The following is a 23,135-nucleotide window of genomic DNA, read 5'->3' as shown; positions in this document are numbered from 1 at the left end:
ACAAGTCACTAAATAATGTTCCCCATGGAGACAGATGGACTCTCATTGGCTCTGAGACTAAATTAGTCCTGATAAACTATTGAATTTTGGGGGAGGTGTGGTTGTGGTTCCTCTATCTCCTCTTTACTCTCTCCATTTGAAGACTAAGACTAACCATGAGCAATACAGATAAAGGATGCATTTGTCATTTTAAGAAATTATATACTTTGTTATGATTTATTTGGTCCATTGAGTCAGTTTCTCTTGATACTCTTAGCTTCATTTTCCCATATTTACATTTTTTTGCCAGTATAGCTATCTTTCCACCTATTCATCTACTTTTGACTTATTCTGTCTAATTTTAATAAAAAATTTACAATTTTCACAATACCTTGGGTAGACTGTCAGAAGAGTGGTATTGAGTTAATTTCTCTTCAAACCTTTGATAACTAGAGTTAGGATTTGGGTTCTGGGGAAACAGAGTCATAGATCAGCACTAAAAGAAACCTTGGAGGATCTTGTTCTATTGTAGTTGGTCACTCTAATGGTGTTTAAAGACAAACAGAAAAGGATTCTGTAAGATCACAAAGCCGCTGATAAGAAAACAAGTTAGGGTTAAAACACTCCAAAGCTATATTAAATGAAATCAAAGCTTCTTGTGTGAAATTTTATCAATGGTTCTACACACTTAGTCTACCTTGTATTTTTCCAGAAATCATGCAGAGAAATCATTGAACTTCTTGGCTGGGATTGACTTAGTCAGTAAATGTGTATCAGTCCCACTGGCTGAAGATAGATAAAGTCTATCTTCAAGGATATGAGATGACTGCTCTCAGTTCACCATCCCCCACCCCCAGCAGATACTGTGAGCATTACTGTTTGTCATTATCGCCTTTCTTGTTTGTTTATAGAGCATGGTAAACGTAATGTTTGCAAAACATGATAAGGAAGTTTGTACTTCTAAAAGTTTAGATCAGGGTGCAAAGAGACCTTTTCTTGACACATATAGAATCGAGGGTCTTCTCATGATAAGGACAATGCACTCAGAATGTTCCCAAGTACCCAGGACAAGTGGGAACAAAATGTCTGATGCTGGATATGGACCAACATGCCTCCTTTGGCAAGGTGAGATAAAAGGAACAACTAAGAGCCTAAACTACACCTTACAGTGAAGCTTCCTCACCACAGGAAATTCAAATCAGTTCCCACAGCAGTAGGTTTACAACAACACACACTGTAGGACTTAATAAGGAGAAAAATAGAGATGAAGAAGATAGGAGATTGGTTATGTATATATACCAATCATTGGGATGGGTAGAATGCATAGGAAATACACTGTCCTCCAATCAGATTCTTCTAGAAGGCAGGGGTCGTTCTCTTTCTCATGGTTTTGTAGCACTGCCCATCTGTGTTTTTCTAAGCTCTGAGTATCTATGGCAAAAACCATGTCAGCAGTTCAGCACTAGCACTTGCTCCTGGTAGGTGCTCACACATCTGGAATGCTAGCTGAATTAGATCATTGTAGGCCATTTGACATTCTTACTATTGATAATGACTTGCTGAGTTGAGACAACCAGTGGGAAACATTAAAAGAAGTGTACGTTTAAACGTTGATATTTGTTTTTCTACTGAGAACCTCAACTATAGTGCAGAGAATACTTAGAGGCACCTATGTTGCAAAGCAATCTGAGGACATGTTCCTGAAAAAGAAAACTGTAAGTGCCTTGTAGGAGAGTTCATTTGGAAAATGTTAGATTGGCAATACATTGTACCCTGTGAAAACTTGTGACTTAAATGTGGAAAAAAAACAGGTTTCAGTTAAATTAGATGTTTTTAATCTCCCTCAGAATTGCTCAGGTTTAGGGGTTGTGAAGCTGAGAACTTTTATTTAGGATGGAGGAAGCCTTCTAGAAAATCTAGAACCCCATAGCCCTTGGTTAGACAAATCATCTACATATGGACACAGTTTTGCCTTTAGAAACATTGTGGCTAGTGGCATTCTTTTATGGCCATGGGTAGCTAAGCCTGGAATGATTCCTTGGTCATAGCCCAAGAATGTCTATACTGTGCCTTTCCAAACTCATTTTTATGGGTTATAGACTCTAAGGAGTGGAAGAGTTTCCTGTAGGGCTCAGTATTTCTTAGACACTTATTTGTTTGGGGCTTTTGTTTTGAATTTGAAATGGTCATCTTAATGACATATTGCAATACCAAAGCACTTTGAAGCTCAGGCAGTCAGCCTAATTCAGAAACTTTTAATTGTGTGGTCTCCATGTTCTAAATGTTGTCCTGAATTCTGAGGCTATATAGAGGAGTAGGCCATTGGTTCTGGCTGGAGGAAACCATGGCTAGATGTATACTTAACTCTATTACAAGAATATGTGGGAATTTTTTCCACGTACAAATAAAGAGATGCCTGGAATATGAAGGCACTACTTTTTGCTAATGGTGTAAGAGAATAGAATAAGTCAAGAATAGATGGTCTCAGCCTTAGGTGTTACCCAGTAAAGGGACTGAAAGAGAGAGCAAAGAACTAAAGACGTGAATATCACCAGGCACAGTGAGTGCCTAATTTGGTTGCCTGAGCAATGAAGTCAATGGTCACACTTAGACTTTCATGTTCTCATAGGTGGTTATGTGCATCTGTGTTTCTCACTGCACTCACTTGTAACGATAATGATACTTCCTGTTTTACACAGGTGGCTGAGAATGAAGTGTGTGAATGATACACAGAAGTGTTCAAAACTGTCATGAGTGTAATGAGAGCTCAGAATGTTTAAGTTATTATTCTTCAGTGTAAATGTTGGACCAAGTTATGTCTTTGGCTTATTTTTGCAACCTCCCCATCCCCTAATATGTAGACTATTGCCAAGATGTATCATATGCCCCACCTACATGTTCTATCCTGTGATCTCTAAACTCTCAATCACATTCTCTCTCCAGAACGTCTCCATTTATCAGATCCCACATTCTACTTCACCTACTAGCTATGAATTTCAGAGGAACACAAGGATTCTCATTGTATATAACAGAACTTGCCTTCAGAGTAACCAAGCCCGAGATTGACCTTTCGGAGTGACTCATAGGATCTGAAAGTATCTGGGCTTCTCCTTTATCCCCAGAGAGGAGGACATGCAGCAGGAAAAGGGCAGACTCATCTTTCTGCTATTCCTAGATTTCCCTGAAAGATGACAGCAATACCAAAGGAACAAGACAAACACATCATCTGGTCAATGGCATGTGCCAATGTTTGACTTCACTGAGTCTAAAGGCCATCTCCACCTTTGTGAACAAGCCAGAACTTGGCCCTCTTTATGAAGCCTCCAAGCACAATCTAGGACAGCTTATTTAAGAATAATTTTTAAAAAGACCTCACATTCTCAATCATAAAAACTGTTCATAGATAGAGCCAGATACATGATTCAGTGGAGGTGAAAGATTGCTCATCAAGAGGCCAGTTAAGTTAGAGGTCAACACTGGATATAAAGTCAGGCTATTGGATGCAGCTCAGACATATTACAGGGATGATGAGAGAGTGTTTTCTGTTTTCTGTTTACCTAACAGTCTGGGAACAAATTGGTGTACACAGACTCATGTCTTCACGTCCCACTGAGTCAGTCTGCCATTAATGTAGTGCTTGGCAGGGAGTTGAGGGCTGGCCACATAAGGACCTGAATTGCTTCGTCACTTCAGATCTGGCAAAGTCTGAAGAATCTTGGCTTGGGGCATGGAGGGAGGGTAAGAAAGGAATGGAGGCCATGGCTCCAGCCACCTACAGTGCCATTTCTAGGTTTTGATTAGGAAAATACTAGATCTGACAGTCTGGACATATAAGGTTCAAAGGTATTTTGACATTTAAGAGGAACCAAGGGCTCATGTTTCAGGAGAATGGTCCTGTTTGGAACTTCTGACTCAAAACTTGAATGCATAGCAAATGCAGTTAGCAGAATGCTGTTGCTGTGGCTCTGGGTTACACAACAGCATGCCAGCTTTCCAGAGGGAGCTGAGTTGTTCAGAAATGCCACTCGGAGAGAGAAGTCACACACAGCAACCTGTCCAACAGTTCTAAGAACTTACATGTAAAATGTTTTATATAGTTTTTCATATGTTGGGAGCCAGGCCTTCTGATACCCAATCAGTTTGTCATGGTGGTCACTGTTTGTCAAGAAGTGAATTCCCAACTGATGAGTTAAATTCATTTAAAAATATCCCACAAAGGCCATGTCAGATGGATATGAGTTTTCCAAAGGGATCACTGCCCAGTGTCTCAGCCCTCACTCACAGCTACTGTTATCAACGCCCCATCTGGGGTGGCTAGAGTCAAAACCCTTAATGGGCCAGATGTTCTGTCCCCTTATCCTAGCAAAGATGAGATGCATCCCACTGCATCACACAGAGGGGAACCTGGAGCAGAACAGAGGCACCCAGCTGTTTTGTCCTCATCCAAGGGTGACCTCAGCAGGCAGCTTGGATTAAAAGGTGCCATTTCTCACCCTGACACCGGGAAAAGATGACTCACGAACACAAGCAGAGAATAAGGAACTGGCAAACCAGTGAGGAAGATAGAGAGTTGTGATCCCTCCGGATAACACTCCCTCCAGAAAGAAAAGAAAACTCATTCCTTATCTAGCAAGTACCCATGTGTGAGAAGTAGACTTTCCCTTTTTCTGTCATCCCTCGGTCAGGTTACTCACTGCTTATAAGTGCTTAATGGGTGCTTATAAAGACCTGCATCTACATGGTAACTTGGCAAAGAATTTGAAGACTATGCTGAATTCCAAACTGAAAAGAGAAGAAAAGCCTTCATTAAGGGAAAAGTCAGAGAAACTAACTCTGGAAGGAGCAGATGTCAAACCTGTTAACATGTAATAATATTTTGTCAGAGACTCTTCCTTTGTTCCTGTTCCAGTGTAGATGTTCCGATACCATTAATCTTCTAATCAAAAGGGAACAAATCTATTTATAAGTGACATAAATGACAGTCTTATTTATAGTTCTCCTTCGCCTTCTATGTTTCTCTGTGGAAGATTTTCCCTGAAACAAAAGCCTAGTTTTTGAAGTAACTGTATCCCAGGGACAGCCTTGATCATTTCTGTAGCCTGAGAGATGTATGTAATTAACCTTTTAGCCTACTCAAGGGGCAGTGGAATGTGCAAAGGACTGATCAGTGATATAATGATCCCTATATTTGCCCTTGTCATTCCAGTCAGAAGAAATGATACATGACCCCAAATAAGAAATGATAGCCCCCAGGCTCTACAGAAAGGTGCATGAAGACCAGCCTGGATAACCCACTTTCTGCTTCAAGATGTATTGTAGTCCAATTCTTCAGTTCTGAGGACTTGTTATGCAAATAACATCTAAAAGTTAGTAGTGAGCCTTGAGTCTCATAATTTGGTAAGGACATTGCAGATGTCAGTTGGCAGACAGGTGGAATGTTCGTATCCCCGTTTTAAAGGGAGAAACTTGCTTGAAGTTTGCAAGCTCTAAGCCAGCTACTTCAAAGCCCTTCGTGATGACCAGAGTTCTTAACCTCAAGCTAAGAGTTCCTTTTTATAATAATTATTGTCTTTTTGGTTGTGAAATAAATGTTACATCAATATATACAGACCCTTAGAGCAGGGTCTCTGCTTCATTCTGGAAAAAAATATTCTTATGCTTTGAGAAATTAACAATGCTCATATGGTCTCCATTGGATCCTATCTGTATTATGGGACAGAGGTAGCTAAGGGTGAAGGGATGGACCTTACAACTCTAGGTAGGATTTGGAAGGTATTAACTTTATGTTGGAAAGACTGATCTGTCAAGTTCACAAAAAGAAGGATTCCTAGGCGATCTTTCCATCAATTCCAATTTACAACAGCTCGTCCATGCCCTGTCTCTGGCCTTTCAGGATAGGAAGCACATTCAAACCTTTACTTCACCAAGGATCTCAGCAGAGAGTGCTCAGAAGTAACACAAGCCATCTTCCACTTAAACATCAGTGGATGCTCTTACATGAGTAAACTAAAAATTCTTGATATTGATTTGGAAATTCAATAACATGATATAAAGGTAAACAGAGAGAAAGGAGTACTATTTTAATGTATCATTTTAAATAGTAGTTTACAGTACTAATACCTTACAGTACTTACTAATACACGTGTAAGGATCATTTTTTTAAAACTTGATTGACAGACCTTACAACAGACTTTTGATAATATGATAAGTGGCCATCAACAGTACTATATAGTCTTTAGCTTTATTCATTCTGCTTTCTTGTTGACACTAACTCTATAACAAATAATAGTTCATTATAGTATTGCAGACTTTAATTACATTTACAATAGGGACTTTCTGCTCTTTTATTTTTTTTTTACAGCATTTTATAGTTGGCTACTCAAATAAAAATTCATTATATCAAATCCACTTCTGGGACATAAAATTGACTCTATAACCTTGATGGTGGATAGCCCATCTTTCCAGCTCCTCAGGGAAGGTAGGGATGCCAGTCTGTTTTATAGGCACTTCAAAACTATAGAAATAGATACTTTGGGATTCAGGAGGGAGAACTTTAGCATTTCATTTTTCCTGTGATATTTGTGGTTTACCTGGCATTGGCTCAATGCTCAGTTTTCAGCTGGGGCCCTGGAGATGAACTGTCTCCTACAATTCTAAACAAGTTGCTCCTTGTGAGGCCTGCCATAGGAGTTTTAATCTGGAGATCGTAGCAAGCTTCCAACAGAAAGGTTCGTGTTGTATTTACCTAAATTCCCTCAGCAGTTTTCTTTTAATATATCACTCCTCATTTTCTCCTTGAAAATGCCTAAAAGTCAGAGGGAGCAGCCAACCCAGCCATGTCTGTACTTTAAATGAGTTACTGCCTTCCTATGGGAATGTACAACTACTCTCGGCCTGTGGGGTCCATTGAAAAATGGGTAATTTAATGAATTCCATGTAACATTAGCGTACTGTGTACAGAGAGCTAGGGGAAATCTTATAGAAATTAATTAAATATAGCCCTTTCTCACTTTCAACAAGCCTATTTTTAAGCAGATGGTAGAAAGCAGGAACACTCACAAAAACAAAACAACCCCTGCCCCTAAACACCCCAAACCCAACAACATGAAATAGAACACATTATAAAGGCATCTAGAGTAATATTATTGCTTTCTTGTTTCAGAGAAAAGTTGGCACCTGCTAGAAAACTTTACATTTGAGAGAATAAATCCATGAACCAAACCTGGTAATAAGTCATGTAGGCTGGATGCTGGAAGATGTGGGGGACATTTGTAGACCCAATGATCCAATTGATTCAGTGAGTTTTCGACTGAAGCAAATCATATTGAGAAGTGAAATGGGCCAGACTAAGGCAATTAAGAAAAGTGGAGTTTCAGGTGAGGCAGGAAGGAAAAGACATGTGAATATGAAGAGAGTTGTCCTTCAATGAATATTGTCCAAACATTGGTCCTGTCTGAAAGTAATGCAAGAACAAAGATGGAGCAGACTGAAGGAATGGCTGACCAGTGAGTAGCCCGTTTAAAGACTTATTCTAGGGACAGGTACCAATCCCTCACACTACCAATGATGCTATGTTATACTTGAAGACAGGAGACTAGTATAGTAGCCCTCTGAGAGACCCTACCCAGCAGCCAACTGAGACAGATACAGATACCCACAGATGAACATTGGATGGAGCTTGGGGACCCCTGTGGAAGAGTTAGGGGAAGGATTAAAGGCCCTCGAGGATATGGCAACCCCATAAGAAAAACAACAGTGTATCAACTAATCAGACACCTAGGAGCTCCCAGAGACTTAGCCACCAACCAAAGAGCATACACGGGCTGGTATGATGTCCCCGGCACATATGTAGCCAAGGAGTGCCTTGTCTGGCCTCAGTGAGAGAGGATGTGCCTAATCCTGTAAAGACTTGATGTACCAGGGTGGGGTGAGGCTAAGGGGATATGGGATGCAAGAGAAACTCTTTGATGGGGGACCTAGAAGGGAGGCAACATTTGGGCTATAAATAAATAAACAAATAAACAAATAAATAAAATACTGACAGATAATTCAGATTTTTACAAAAACACAGTCTTTTCCAAGAAAAATACTTAAGAAGACTAGATATGACACACAGGCTGCTGGTTTGTGGGTTCTGCTGTAGAAACATTAAGAAATGCAACTGGATAAAGTCTGGCAGTGGCCTTCCTTAACATGCTTTGCTGTCAAATTAGAGAACTTGGGCTCAATTTATTTAGCCATGCATGGACACTGGAAAGTTGTTTAGGAAAGGAATAAAGTGATTAGAACTGTGTTTATAAAGATTAATCTCCTGGGTGGGATGGTTGGTGTCAGGCAAGATTGGACACAGAGCGAGCATTGAGGAGGCTGTTGCAATAGTGTTGCTGAGTGATGAGGGAGGCTCTAAATGGTGACGGGACTGGATGGAGGGACACATGTGGAATCTTCCAGTGAATTGGTAACAGCTGTTCTGGATCTTGGTGCAAAACAAACTATAATGCTACAGCTTGCTTTGTCTAAAAGAGTTGGGTTTGATGGTCTGCACTGCCCTAAACATGCTGGGTGATTGCATAAACGATCCATTGAATTGGCTAGGAACCTAGCCTTTTCTGCTTGACAAGGCCAGTAGCCAAGTTCTCCACTTGCTGTCGAAAGAGCATCCCTTTGATGCTCTCTAAGTTTATTAAATGTTTGGGATTTCAGACTTGGGTTCTTCTTTCGATCAAGAGAGCCTGATATCTTACAAGTTCTAGATGACGTGTACCTTTCGTATGTCTGGGGAAAGCTATGAAGTTGTGCAAAAGATAAAGTCTGTGTGGTATTCCTGTGAATCAGCGGAAGTTAGCTGACTGAGTGGGTGATCGTACAATAAGTGCCTGATGGATTGAATGAGAGAAAAGTAGATAGTTCGCATCCAAAGGGATCTTGTATATCTTAAGCAGAAACAGCATGGGCCCGTGCTAAAAGCAGAGGAGTATACAAATGAATGAAGTAACCCTTCAAGGACACTATGATGAGTGCTAGGCTCACAGTGCGTATACTGAAGGCTGCAGCCAAGGAATGCCACTTGGGCTTCAAAGTAGACCCCGTCATAGTATGTCAGCCTATTTTTCAAGAGACTGTGTTAATTTTTGCTTTTATTTAGGATCTTTTGAGTATTATAAATACACACATATATAAAACAATTTATGTATGTGGGTTATAGTTGGATTGGTTTTAAGTGGCGACTGGCATCTCGTGAGATCTGCTCACCAACTCTGTGAGCATAGTGGTTGTGCTTACTTTTAAGCCTCTTGTTGCCAGCACTGGGTAAGCAGAGCACATTCTGTAAATGATGAAATCAAGAGATGGAATCAGAGATGGAGGAAATATGCCTATGTGATTTGGGTTGTAAGATTGACATTTAAGGAGTCCTTGTGGCACAGGAGTAAATCTTCTGTCAAGGCAGGCTTCATTTTCGCATGGATGTTGTTCACCACAAGGCAGATGTTCAGTGGACAATTCTACAGTGAAACTGGAGGTTACTGTAATTTAACTTCTACGTGTTTTTATCGAAGTGCCAAGTAAAGGTTAAGGAGAGAAGAGTTCTAGCAACCGTGAAAACAAACAACAAACTCCTTATCTATCTGGACCTTTAAAGAGATTTAGATGCAATGTAAACAGCTAGTTCCAGATAAGCTGTAGATATTATTTTGTCAATATTGATTCAGTGATATCATTGTATGCAAATGGTGTCACCTGGTTCTAAACAGATCAAATATAACAGTTTAGTCTAAGAACAACACCAAGATCCTAGATGGAGTATCTTCAAGAGGTTTCAAAGACCTTAAGGAAAGTATTTTTGAGAAAATATGGAAGTTGTACTGATTGCCCACTCCCCACCCCCCTGGAAAAACAGAGAAAAGAGATCAACATTACCCATTTCCAATGTAGAATGCCTTGGCTAATCTTAATAGCATTGTTCCTGTGGCAAATTTAATCTTTACATTCACTGGATTTAGTTCTGAGTAGTTCTGATTTAGTTCTGATTTAGTTCTGAGTAGATTCCAAGATCTTCTAGCTGTTTGATTTAAAACTACTCTTTTGTTTCTTTCTAGTCTCATTTAGGGGACAGAAGTTCATGCTGGCTTGCTTTATCTGCTCCGCTACAGGATCACATCTCCAGGAAGTTGGTGTGTGTGTGTGTGTGTGTGTGTGTGTACCTGGTCCTGTATTATTACACTCAAGCAGGGGATTTGTCATGTTCTAGAGTGGCCCTGGGGAAACTTGAATATCACCTTGAGACACAGTTTTAAAGTTTATCCTTTGCCTTCTGAGGAGTGACAGAAATATATTCTCATTTTCCATCATTTCCATTAAACCAAAATAGGAGCCATGAGGGAACTAGTCAGTTGAGACTAATAGAAATCTGAGAATCTGGCTGGCATAAATATGGAGGCAAAGTGATAGGAATGAAACACATTTTCTTGCTCAATGCAATCTTATATAATATATATGTGAACAAATGCATGTATATACACAGACACACATGCACACATGCATGCGCATATACACACAGCACTGTTGCTGGGTTATTTTTGAAAACTGTAACTCTTGAAAAAGAATCTGGCAAGATCTTAAGGTCTTGGAGATTAGTTCCTGGCCCTGGTGACAGGTTTGAAAATTGCAGCCACAGCAATTGGGAATTCCAATTTCTAGTTCACCGAAAATCAGGCCACAGGGTTATCCTTAGAGCATCTCTGTATTTCCTCTGTAGAGAAACCACTAACTTGAGCAAATAGGGGCTACTGTCTTGCCTTCTACATTGGTAGAGATTGTAAGCAGGTTTGACCTCAGCATTATCATCCAGCTTCAGTAGAAGCTGAGCAGTGCCTAGTTTTTATTGTCTTTCTTCTAGAACGAATGCCACAAATTATTTTCTAGAACAAGTTTCCTCAAGCACCAGTCAGTATGCATTCAGTCCCCCCAAGAGATCTAGTTAACATGCAGATTTGAGATTATTTACAGGTGCTAGTAGCCCCTGATCCTACATCTCTAACAAACTACAAACTCCTAGGGTGTTTTGGGCAGCCTGCCTTCAGATCTACATTCATACACAAAGCAACATTAACATGCATCTTTAAGAGCATTTGTTAAGCAAAAAACACTTTCTGTATGTATCAGTCACATCTTCTTTTTTTTCCTGGAGAGATAGATTTCTCTATTCTTTAGTATTGCTATTTTTTTATGTGGTGGTGATAGTGGGGTCAAAGTTATTTATCTTGAAACCAATCACCCAACCAGTGACTGTAAGGCTCTGAGGGGCAAGTGTGTGCTTCTGAACCAGCTAGAAATAAGTCCCTATTTGTCTTTAACTTATACATCACTTCTGCATAATTACTGGCCAATAGCTTATCTATTAAGATAAAATTCCATGATTTCATGCAAAAGCATTATCATAATAAGTCTACAAGAATTCCAACCAGACTTAGGGCATGAACACTTTTCAAAGTCTTACATTCCTACAATTTTAGGATCCTCATCATCTACCTTAAGGGAAGCCTATTAAGTGACTACACCATTGAGCAGCTAAGATGTTATCTCCATATATCCCTCCTGGGAGGTAAGGATCAGCAGGAAAGACTAATCCTCAGACACACAAAACTATCTCAACACCCAAACTGAGAGAGTGGAACTCACTAGCATTTGTATCTGTGTTGAAAACATAGCCATCCTTTTTGTAGGGAACGTTTGCTGTGATTGACAAACACAGTAAACTGGCTGGATCCATAGGAAGGAACAAGCTGAAAATGGTTTCCATCTGATCATGTTTTTTTCACTCACTAGCCATTGATCGAGGCTGTCCGGCCAAGAACAATGAGACAATGAGCCAACTATAGTTTTATTCTTCAACCATATTAGAGTTGCAGCTAAGATTTGTTATGTGTTTCAGGAATGGCCAAGCATCCATATGGAACAATTATCTGGCAGCATGGCAGCCAATGAAACCAGAAAAAAAAGGAGACAAATTATCAATTTCTCGCTCCCAAATTACCCTAAGAAATTAGATCCATTTTCAGTAGCTTTGCCTTCAAACTTTTTCATTCCATGAATCACCATCACCTTCTGCCAAACTAAATAAGCCTATGAACAACTGGAGACTTTAATGGAAAGAAATAGAAAACTCAAAATACGTAGGAAAATTTAAGCTTCTTCATGGAAGCCCTTCATGGAAGACTGGCAAGGTAAGAGTACAGTGACTGTGTCTTACACGCCTTTTGCTTTGGGTAGCTTATATGAGTAAGCAATAGAAAATGCAGTAACAAGACAACCAGCTGACATTAAACTGACTCGGGAAAATTACTTTCTCACCTTTGCTCTTTCTTTTGAAGCCTCCAGTATATCAAACTTCTAAGGTTTAGGAAGCTGTCTTTAGCATAATGTAGACACACTGATGGAGAAGAAATGAGACCCAATGAAGTTGGTTCATAGAAATTGGAAGAAGTGTTTTCAGAATGAATAAGCACTTGGGAATTTCCACGGCTATTCTCATTCACTAACCAGAAAATGTGATCTAGTAGTTCATGGTGGGGACTTGGACTGTAGTCACCAGGACTGTTTTATGTGAGTTTCTCAAGGTTCCATTTAATGTGCCTGCTTGCTCAGGACTTTCTTGGAACTGGATGTGGACGACCAGATTGCTTTCCCCAGCAGTCTGCTTTAGGGCCTGGTATACAGCAGATTTTCTCTCATTCTTGGTTCTCTGGATCTGATTGCTGTGTGGCTCTTCATAGCTCTCCAACTTCTCAGTTCTATTTGACCAATAGAACCTTATTATGATGTTTGCTGAGAAAAGACCCTCCAGCTGTACTATTTGTCTTTTGAATTATACGCCAGGGGTTCACACTTCTCTAGTCTATAATGGCATCTTGTAAAAGAGTCAAGAAGAACAAGAGAGAAGAATGGAGTCTAAGGTAGGGTTTTCAAACTTGATAGGGCATATGAGTGAGGGTCTGGAAGGCTTTGAAAAGTCTCTTCTGCCTTAGTCTTGAGCTGACTGGTCAGTGGTGAGGAAAACCTCAGAGTTGATAGCTCAAGTAGACCTGAAAACTGAATTCTTCTCACTTCAATCTCGAAATACGATGACAGTAGTAACCAAGAGAAGGTCAGGGGCCTTATTTTGGGGATGGGAAGAATGAACCAGATTTTGGGGTGAGGTTTTCAATATCAAACCAGGGTTTTATTAAGTGTCTTATGCTGGCAACTGTGGTGGCCAGGAAAAAGAAATCTATGGGCATTTAGTCTCTGTTTTCCCCCAACGAGCTATGAAATAGGATGAAAATCCACAGCAACAGTAGCCATTACTTCATTGTGTGCCCCAGATGTATATTTTCAACATCAGATCTGTATCTCTAGAGATGGTTACATGTAAATCCTCTGAGATAGAAAAATCATCTTGTTACTGGCCCATATGGTGATAAAACTCATACTTTTTATGGTGATAAAACTCATACATTTAAGTCATGCTTAAGCAAAAAGCTACTTTGTAAATCATTGTCTAAGTCAGACAATGATGAAAAGAAAATATACTTTCAATGGGCAACTTGAGAGAAAAAAAATGCTTTTCACACTAGAAATAAATCCCCTCTGCTGAACACTATGCTTTGAGGCTAAGCAGAACTCACTAATAGCTGACTGGGAGAAACAGAGAACTTTTGCCTACGCATGCTGCTTTAGTGACTACCTGACTACCTCCTAGAGAATAAACTCTCTCAGCAGTCTCAGTGTGGAAACCTGAGAGGCTTCATCTCATTCTTGCTTCTTCCAGTAATTAGCCCTTGGTCATCCTAAAGACAAAGAGCTAGGTGAGAAGAAGATCTCAGTGTGCCATTATTTCAATTAAGAAATTCAAGGAGAATACATGGCTGAGCTAACTTTTCTAGATTATAATTATTACAGGAAGTTTTGCAGAGATTGAAGATCTGAACTAAATTGTCAGCAATGAGTAAATACAAAAGGCAAAGTGTCTCCTTCAATGTGTTAACAGTGACACGCCTGGATAGCACTTTTAGTTTCGGATGCACTTCTGTGGCTGAGTCTCAGAACAGTTCTGAGGCATAATATTTTTATTCAAGTTTTATGATGAGTGTGAGGTTTAAGATCAGAGTGACTTCTCCAAGACCATAGAGCTATTTGATAGGGGATATGGGTCAAACTCAATGTGCAACTGTTAATTTTCTGGACAATGAGTCTGATGATGCTCAGCTAGGAAAAGCATAATAAAAGAAAAAAGGTCATTTACTTTGAACGAGGCCTTTTACTAGTGAAGGATAGAGAGTTTATTTATTATGGGTCTAAGAAAGGAACAGGCATAGGCACAGAGGCGCAAGTAGCCAGCATCCTTTACACTGGCTTCATGTGATCTCAGTCTAACTTCTAAAGCCTACAGATTTGTAGTGAACCATTTCTTTTTGTCCTTACCTCTCTTTCCGAAACCTAGTGAGTGGGTTCTATAGCTGTAAGGTGAAAAGGCAAGCCTGCAAATGCTTTTTAAAAATAGCTTCTAGCAAGAGCTGTATATTTCCATAGAAAAGGTTTCCTAGCTCCGTTGACTGTTCTCATTGCTTGGTCCAGGCAACAGGCCATCAACTCCTGAATCAGTGACCTAGGCTTGAGCCCGTAATCCCTTCATTTAGGAAGGCTTCCTAGGTGGTGTGTTATCTTTAATTTTATGCGTGGTTTGCTCCACTTTGTTAATTATTTCTCTTCTAGATACTTTTCTAGTTCAGTAGTTCTGAATTGGGGGTGATTTAGCAGAGTCTGCACGTCAGCTTAACCCACAGTTCTAACTCTGTTCTCCTTTCCCCCAGTTTCATTGGATAATCAGAAGTTGGCTCCATGTGGCTGGCTCTGAACAGTCTTTCTAAACTGCTTGTTTCTGATGAAAGACCCATTTCACCAGGGTAAATGGCACAGAGGTAGTGCCATCTTCCCAGAAACACAGGATTGCCTGACAGTTCTTACGCAGTGTAACCAAACTTTAGCTTAAACACGCCCCTCAGGCAGCCTTTCCTAGTATCCCATAAAGGGCACAAAGAAGGAAACCATTAAAGATTCATGAGTATCTGGTTAAGAGTCTGAAAAAATAATATCAGGTGTAAATTTCTTTTGGCATGAGATGGAGAAATCTCAAAAAAAAAAAAAAAAAAAAAAAAAGCTGCTCCTTCAGCTCATGAGGCTGTTTCCAGGAACACACAGCTTTGTTAAGTCATTCCAAAGCAGTTCTACAGAAGTTGACATTGGAGGGAGTAGCCAGAGGACCATAATATACAATAAGAATCTAAATTACACCGTAAGTAAATTTCAATGCCCAAAGCACATCTGAAGGCATTGTGCTCCATGTCTACAGGCAAGCAAATGACTAATTTCTAGTTATTTCTGCCGCAAGGGAGCAAATTGTCAACTCTCAGGTGTGCTTATTAGCATGCAAGGTCCCCCGGGAACTACTCGTTTGCATGAACTTGACTTGAGCCCTCCCCGCTCCCCCCCTATCCCCGCTCATTTGAAGTTCCCAGGTAATTTCACACAGGCGTGATTAATCATGCTAAGCAGAGGCAGACTGCACTGGGATTAGAGAACAGAATCCACACATCTCCTATTTCTCTAATTAGCTATGTGACCTTGAACACATCACTTCTCTCTGGTTTTTTGTTTTGTGTTGGGAAGATTATTTCTCAAAAGTTTCGAAGCTTGTAGGGGCTCTCAGTGTTCCTTCCTTTCAACAATCAGGTAGCTTTAAAAGGGAGATAGCGATGTGTATATTTGATCAAGTATTTGATTCTTAAGTGTCTTCCTGGGCATTTCAGTGGAACTTTATTTTTCCCCTTTGAAATGGAAATTTCGATTCCTGCAGAATGCTCAGAAGAACATTTAAAGCAAAAGGTTTTAATTTAAAAGGCTGTGTGGTCTCTTCTGGGTTGCACAATTTCCCTTTGTGTCTCTGCTTCTCCTGATCAAATATTGCAAAGCCATTAATTACCTTAGGACACATACAGAGGGCCACTCGCAAAGGGTCTGGTGAATTGCATAAAGCAGTATGCCAGATGTAAAGCAAGTGAAGGGTTTTCTCGAGTTCCAGGGTTCAGTGGAAAACTAAAAGGGGGCAGTTATGCCAAGAATGAAAACCTAGAGCTTGCCAAGTGCTTCTTTAAATGGCTCTAGCCAATGTGAGACTAAACAATGCATTAAATAGGCATACAACTTACTACAGTTGGGGAATTGCATGTCAAGTAACAGCTCTTTGCTATGTCTTAAACATGATCTCACATATAGATAAAAACAAACACAACTCCGAGATGTTGTCTCCTCAGTCTGACAGCTAATGAGAGGTTTGAACTTTCCAGGCAACCAAAATAATTCTTTGAGATATAAGAGCTTAGGAAGTGGAAAGGTGCTGGATGGTAGCAGTACTAGGTTAAGAGCTCAGGGCAAACAGGGGAATTAGCCACCATGCTTGTCAAGGACAGCTGGCTAGAGGAAAGATCAATGCCTCTATGGCCTGTTAGTGAAGACAATAGGGAATCTCCTTGGGAGAGACCTTGTGACTGTTCTCAGTGTGTCTGGATCTGTGCTGTGGGTTTTGAAATCAAAAGGAAGGCTTCTGAAACTTGATGGGTCAAAAAACCAAGCCCACAGCTTCTTGTCTCCATGAAATACACTCATTTGGTCACTTGTCTTGTTTAGATGCCCACAGAGATGGGATTGTCTCTGAAGGAGTACCTAAGGGATGCAGGAATGGCACACGGTATCTGGACAAGGTATTCGGAAGAATACTCAAGCTGTACAATGCTCAATCTCTTTTTTGGATCTTAAATGTCTACCTGCAATTGATGATGTGCAATCTTCTCACCCTATGGTCTTAAACAGCTGGTTGAGATATACATTGCACAGACAGAAAACTTGTGTTCCAACCCACTGGCTATTTCCACTTTTATAAGGCTCCCACCACATATCTGGTCTTTCATTACCTTTGACAGCACTTTCCTGGTACCCACAAGAGATGTTTGTTCCCACTGAATAGCCTCTTAGTAATTCTTTGAGAAAAAGAAAGCCTTTCAAACTAAGTGCTGCAAGAAGTTAAACATCTGAGGTTTTCTGGTAGAGGAAGAAGAATATGAAACTTGTAAGTGATGGGTGAGGCTCCCCAGAGCAGAGGGCATGTTGGATCTCACAAGAATGCGGCTGTGTACTATTGGGATGGGGGGAGTCCTATGAAATGTCTTGTACAGCAGCTATCTCTCTTCAGAGGAAGCTTTTCTTCTTTATTCCAAGGAAATGCCCTTAGCAGTTTCTGGATGGTCTCAGAGGTAAAATACAAGTTCATTACATGGATATGCCTACTCTCCATGCCCCAGGGGCCTCATTTCAAGAAAATGTTGAAAACAAACTGCTTTATACCAGGGGTCTTGCTTCTTATTTTCCAGGGGTTGACTGGGGTTTAGGAAACATTTCCCTAGGCTACAAAACTGTGGGCATCTAAACAATACAAGTGACCAAAATGAGCATATTGCATAGAGACAAGAAGCTGAGGGCTTGGCTTTTCGATCCATCAAGTTTCAAAATCTCCATGCCTTTCATTTCACTTTGTGTGTATGTGTGCATGTGTGTGGTGTGTCTATTCTGTGTATGAGAAAAAGCATGCATGTCATCACATATGTGTGGAGGTTAGGGACTATCCATGGGTGTAAGTCCCTGACTCCCACCTTGTATGAGGTAGGGTCTGTCATTACTGCATATGTCAGACTAGCTGGATTGCAAGCCTCTAAGAGTTCTCCTGTGAACACCTCCCATGTCTTTTTATTGGAACACTACAATTGCAAACTTGCACCACGCCATCTGGCTTTATTTACATCTTCACATTTGCACAACAAGTGTGTCCTGCTGAGCATCTTCTCAGCCCACACCTCTACACTTCTTTGTCTAATGCACTAACCATCTCTGCCTGACAAAGTAGGGATAAAGACAGAGCAGGAGAGAAGGTAAACATGAGACAAGCAGCTCATTCTTCTCATCATTTATACTGACACTCTGCACATAATTGTTACTACTATTAATTGTCTCAACAATTAATTGTTTCTGCCCCAAGCAGGAAAAAAAAAGTGAGTCAAAAACTAAATGGATTTTTCAGATCTCTAACCTTTAACAGCAAGTTCTACAACCAAGACTCAGGTGAGAGTAAATAGATAGATTAGCTAAGTAGCATGGTGTGATGTATCAGGCACCACTCTAACATGTTCTAATCCCTCAGCTCATTCAACCACAGTATCAACACAGTAAGGCAGGTCCCATTTTACAGATGAAGAAATTGAGGCACAACATGGTTAAAGAGCTTGCTCATGGTCTCCCACTCAGTAAGTCTGCAGAGCTAAGGCTCAACCCTGGATTTTTGTCAAAAGAGGCCACCATTTTGGTCTTGAACCTTTCATTCTCCTGTTTATAGTTCTTTGATCCAGGAGAAGACATTCTTAATGAATATTAACATGTCATAAAATTTAAAGTTATTTTCTAACTTCACATAGAAACCTTCATTTTCTTAGTCCCCCACAGAAGTCCTCTTGAGTATATTTTAAAAAGTAGTAGCAAAAATTTGAGGGTCAAGATAAAAGCCCAGTGCTTTTTGAAAAAAAAAAAAATATCTGTGGCCTATTAGCTCTCTGTACTAATGAGTGCAAGGTTATAAGGTCAATTCCAATGTATCAGTTTCAAAGAGAATTGTTTTTCCATAGGCAGTGACCATGCTCCTAACTTGGATCAGAACTCACACAAATGCATGCCTGGAATCCCCATAGGGGTGCTATGCAAGGAAATGCATATGAACGGAGCTCAAAATACACACTGGCCCAAAGCTAGCAGAAGGTGTGTGTGTGTCTTTTAAACTATGCTGTCCTCCTTTCACTAGACAAGCTGTATCTAATAGGATGCCCAAAGGCTTGGGGTGGATTCATAGCGTTCTCTTCTGAGATAATGAACAGATTTGCTCATTGCTCTCGAAAGACAAAGCAGGGTGAAAGTGTTTGAAAGATGAGCATTATCAGATCGTCCTTGATAACAAGGAGAAATGACAACCTTAGGTTTATGACCTGGGACTTTGAGGTCATGTCTGAATTTCTGTTCTGTCTTTGGAGACCTAAAGCTCAAAATGAAATAAAGCAAAGCAGCTGGCTTTTATTTCTTGAAGTGAACAGATTGGCTTCCTTTGGGGACCAACTGAAATGATGTCAAGAAGATAAAAGAAGTTAAATGTTCCTCAGGCACTAGTTAAATCCAGGGTTCTCCCTTCTCCAATAGCATGAATGCTTGTTGCTTGCAACCTAGATGTCAAGTCTGTTAAAGTTAAAGGTCATTTGCTTTAACAAAATCCCCTTGTTTTATAGACAAGGACATTTCAGCCCAGGAAGTTCAAATGCCTGCCAAAATCATATAAACAATGATTGACAGGTCTGGAGGTAGTTTTCTAAGCTCTGCATATCAAAGGAAGAAGTCCGAGTTTATAATAATAACCAAAGCCTCAGAAGGTTTGTGCAATCAATAACAATGAAAGCTAATTGCAAAGTTTCACTTAAACTCTTTAAAAACAGTATGCTTTAACACATGAAGAATGTCGTTCGTTTATTCAGATCTGTTCCTAATAAGCATGCATTGGAGGGATGTTTTACAAAAGCCATAAATCTGGGGTAGCTGTAAGGGTATCCAACTTTCTTTTCTAATTGATTTACTTCTCTTTTCCCCCAGACTGCCCGAGGTAAAGCATATACAGTTTATTTAAGGGACTGTTTATAGACTCTTAAAACTGAAAAGGACCCCAGAACTTCTCTTTCTTCTGGTTATTCTTAATTGAAACCATTTGAGATGGTTGGTTGTCTGTCAACTTCTTAAATACCTCAAAGGAGAAAAATTCCAGAAGTTCCCAAACAGCATGTTAAAAATGGTTTCTCGCCATAGCTGTTCAAAATTATACCTATGGCAAGCATAACTTCTTTCACTTTGTTTTACCCACTGGCTTGCTTCAGACAGAACAAAGTTATAATGGGATGGCTGTCCTCTGTGTGGGTTCCAACAAATCAGTTAATCCGGAGCTCTTTGCTAGTATGCTTTCAGCTCTACAATGCCACTGCCCTCCTCACAGAACCAAAAGAGCATAGTTTGATTGATATGTTCTCTCTCTATGGTACATGCAGAAGAATCCATAATTAGGTCTTCATTGGATCCTTCATTTTTTAAAGTGTCTGGGGAAGCCACATTAATTTTGGATCAACTGCTTTACTTATGCTGGAGATGTATTCACAACAGATCATCCAGGATGTTGTGTCTGTTGTGCTTCCACAGAACTTGGGCTAGAAGGGTGTTGTGAGCTCCTTTGCAAAACTGGGTCAACCTACTCAAAGCAAGAATTAACAAAACAAACAAACAAAAGACTTACTCCGAATAATTCTAGTAGGATTCAAAACCCCTCCTTGTTAAATAATTTGTCTTGTAAATAAATAAATAAATAAATAAGTAAATAAATATAGAGGCAAATTTCTTTATGATGTTTAAATATCAAACCAAGATCAGACCCTGCCTTCCACAATTGAAAGAAATATGTACTTTCAAAGTGGAGTTGAACCAGCTTAAAGTAAAAAGGTATGGGCTCAATAAAACTTTGTAAATAAAACTTTGCAAAATCTAGTAAATGTCAACTGGGGGGACAGAAATGTGAAGGGTACTCTCCTTTAAAAGGTACTTGGAGGACTGTAACTGCTTAGTGCTGACTTCCCCTCACTCAGTAAATCTTAGGGGATGAAAAGGAAATTCAATAAAATTTGTTGACAACAGTTAATGCCTGTAAGAATAATTGGCTCAGGAAGGAAACAGACCGTGAATGTAGTAGCTTGGGGATGGCCAAAGGACAGCTTCTAAGTTCTTGTTGGTATAAATACATTACATTCTGTGAGGAAAGCCAAGCAGTTTCATCAAATAACTGGGGAGGCACGAGGTGAGAAGTGTGTTCTAAAGTATCTGGCGATCATAATGCTTGGTGGTTCTTACTGGGAGAGTCCCACAGAAGCAGTTCTATTAAGTTTTCCTTGGATTCAATCTTCCCAGTCCAAATTAATAGATACCAGCAGCTACTGTATCACTCAAACATTGAACTTGACACTGATCTTCAAAGATAAACAGCTATAGCCTTCGAGGAGTTCACTTAGAGGGCAGAGCCTGGCAAAGGCATGTCATGAGCCATGGGGAAGATTCAGGAAAAGCTCACAGAATTGAACTTCTTTTTCCAACGTTATTTTCCCTTACAGCATATGATATACACATTTTTTCTAACCTCTGACTAGACTGAGTTCTTCAGAGGCAAGGCCAGTTTCTCAGTCATCTCCCAGCTTCTCATTTACATCTTGTGCTACCACACAACAAATGTGCCTCCCCCATCAGTGTTTTGAAGTAAACTAAAGCAATTTAAAAGGATCAGCTCTTCTTATGTAGAGAGGATTGTGGAGTTGGCCAGAGAGCTATCAAGAATACCTTCATGCTTAAGAAACAAAGTGGGGGATGGGATTTAGCTTAAGTCATGGAATTGTATATGGCTGAGTGAGATTTTAAAACACTCTTCATGGCAGAATGCACAAGAGCACCTGTTTCGCACAGCCATTGTTTTGAAATCCAGAACCCCACTGTAAATATTAAGTGGCTACATGAATTCTTTTCATTTTAAGTTATTAGAACACAACTGAAACACATTTACTGAGATGTGATCAAATGCAAAATCCCTTCCAGTCCATTAATAATGGTTTCCGTTGTCAGTGTTCAACACTCAAGTGTTTGTATGGACACATATAAGTATTGCCCAGTTATCTAGAGCTGAGTCATTATTTCTTGCCTTAGTTTTCATTATCTGATGCAAACATAATAGGCAGGGTCACGTACCATACATAGAAGTCCTGGAGTACATCATGGTGGGTGTTACAATTCAACATGGCACTACCCAGAAGGCCTTTTCACAAGTGCCATGCCAAGGAAAGACAAAGTCCTTGGGAATTGGAAGTAAGAACCACTTATGTTTTCCAAAGAGAAAACATGGCTCAATTACAGCCAATTATGGAATGGTCTTGATTCTTTGTACCATTGTGTTCATGTCTTATTTCACTTGGTATAGAATGTTCTTAAAGGTGAAACAAGTGGGTGAAAAATATCACCCACCTGATGAATTCATTCATTTACTCTGCACCAGAGAACTAGATGGAACTGTTCTATTGCCAGAAGAGTAAGTGAATGTATTCAAATAAAGGACTGGCAGGAAGCACAAAGTAGAAAATTTCCCATTCAAACAGCTGAAAGTGTGTTCGACTCCGATGATATTCTGCCAAGTTGCCTTTTTTATTTTATTTTGCCAAAACCATGGTAAATACACATTACCAGTCTCCTTGGTAGTTCCCTTCAGAGTTTCAAACTTATATGAATAAACTTTTGCCTCCTTCTTACACACAGACACACAAACACACACATACAGACACACACACACACACACACCATACCACACAAGACACAACCATTACCACCTGCCTCAAGAGAGACTGGCATTTGGCGAGAAGACAAGAGAGACTTCAAGAATGTGAATCATCTCAGGAGCTATGCAGAGCTTGAGCTGAGGGAGGGGACTTCACTGAGGTGATCTGTCTGCACTTGAGTGACAGGAACCTTGGCGAATGACTCATGTCCAGGTTCCAGGAACTCTTTGCACTTCCAAAAAGTGTACAGAGTTCCCATCTGTCTTTCAGTTTTTCACTGCATTGTAATATACTGTGAGATGGCTGTGTATGAGGTAGATTTCTTTTCAAGTGATCACTCACCCTTAGTGGCTATTGGCATACAGGTGTGTGTTATTTACAGACATTGATTCCTCTGTCTCTTTCCCATGGACTGCTGACTTTCTGATTGTCTGAGACCTACTTTTAAGATATGTGATGCTGAATTTTTCAAAGACTCCTTTCTAGGTGGATATAATACCCAGGTAAGGACTACATCAAAGGAATGTAATGACAAAAGGAAGAAAAGAAAGTATCAAAGTCAATCTGCATAGAGGGCATGTTGATAATGACACCATAGTGCACAGTTAGAGAAAGCTTATGTACTTA

At 40.0% G+C, this 23,135-nt stretch overlaps 1 protein-coding gene across 9 annotated transcripts in view; it reads right to left on the bottom strand.

Moving 5' to 3' along the window:
• Igf1 (insulin like growth factor 1) overlaps window positions 1–23,135 on the bottom strand; it is a 76,779-nt gene that overhangs the window by 47,485 nt on the left and 6,159 nt on the right. The window lies entirely within an intron of this gene.

This window comes from Grammomys surdaster, unplaced genomic scaffold, assembly GCF_004785775.1.
Source record: "Grammomys surdaster isolate TR1022 unplaced genomic scaffold, NIH_TR_1.0 322, whole genome shotgun sequence".
Classification (NCBI taxonomy): domain Eukaryota; kingdom Metazoa; phylum Chordata; class Mammalia; order Rodentia; family Muridae; genus Grammomys; species Grammomys surdaster.
This window is presented reverse-complemented; position numbering and strand designations above follow the sequence as displayed.